Source organism: Otolemur garnettii, unplaced genomic scaffold, assembly GCF_000181295.1.
Source record: "Otolemur garnettii isolate 467f Iridium unplaced genomic scaffold, OtoGar3 scaffold00309, whole genome shotgun sequence".
Lineage (NCBI taxonomy): Eukaryota > Metazoa > Chordata > Mammalia > Primates > Galagidae > Otolemur > Otolemur garnettii.
In genome coordinates, this window is record NW_003852704.1 from 390655 (window position 1) to 391714 (window position 1060).

A 1060-nucleotide genomic window follows, 5' to 3' on the forward strand; every position below is an offset into this window, starting at 1 on the left:
GTTGAGTTTTACTTCCATATATGCACATAAGTGTTGATCTACTGGTTCTAAGTTAGTACTGAGAACATGGGGTGTTTGTTTTTCATTCTTGAGATAGTTCACTTAGAAGAATGGTCTCCAGATCCATCCAGTAGTTACAAAAGATACTAGGTCACCATTTCTTTCAACAGCTGAGTGGTACTGCCTGGTATACATATGCCACATTTTATCAATACACAGGAGTATTGATGGCCATTTGGGTTGTTTCCACATCACTGCAATTGTGAATTATGCTGCTATAAACATTCGAGTGCAAGTGTCCTTATGATAAAATTAGCTTTTTTCCATAGGGTAAATCCCTAGTAGTGGAATTGCTGGATCAAGGAAATACGGAACACTTCATGGGTTTGAATGTCATCCTTGCACAGAGTCTATGCAAATCTTCTGTTTCATTCCACTTTTAGTGTATGTGCTGCCAAACTGAGCACAGTCTGAGCACATGATTTTCAATAGGCATCAACCTTTTATTTTATCAACCCTTTATTTATGCATACAGTTTTTCTTTTTTTAAATTAAATCATAGCTGTGTACATTAATGCAATTATGGGGCACAGGGCACAATGCGCTGGTTTTATATACATTTTGAAATACTTTCATCAAACTGGTTAACATATCCTTCACTTCATGTTCTTAGTTATTGTGTTAAGACATTTATATTCTACCCTTAGCAAATTTAATATGTACCCTTGCAAGATGTGGTCCTACCAATTCCCCTCCCTCCACCCATCCTTTCCCCTTCATTGTGGGCTGTAGTTGGGTTATAGCTTTCACATGGAAGTGTGGGTGTTTATAAATTGGTTTCATATTAGGGTTGAGTACATTGGATACTTTTTCTTCCATTCTTAAAATACTTGGCTAAGAAGCATACTTTTTTTTAATAGATGTCTAGATCTAAAACCATTTGTATCACCTCAGAGTAATAAGTATATTCTCTGTTCATGAAGAAAAACCTATCAGATATTTTAAAATGTCAAAAAATATAATAACAATTTGACAATGAGAATTTCAAATAACTCTAATT

At 34.8% G+C, this 1060-nt stretch overlaps 1 non-coding gene across 1 annotated transcript; it reads right to left on the bottom strand.

Annotated features, from left to right (window-relative positions):
* Positions 1–362: 362 nt before the first annotated feature.
* Positions 363–467, bottom strand: LOC111722678. Its single transcript, XR_002771391.1, has one exon. It is a non-coding gene; the product is annotated as a U6 spliceosomal RNA (small nuclear RNA).
* Between the last annotated feature and the right edge of the window lie 593 nt (positions 468–1060).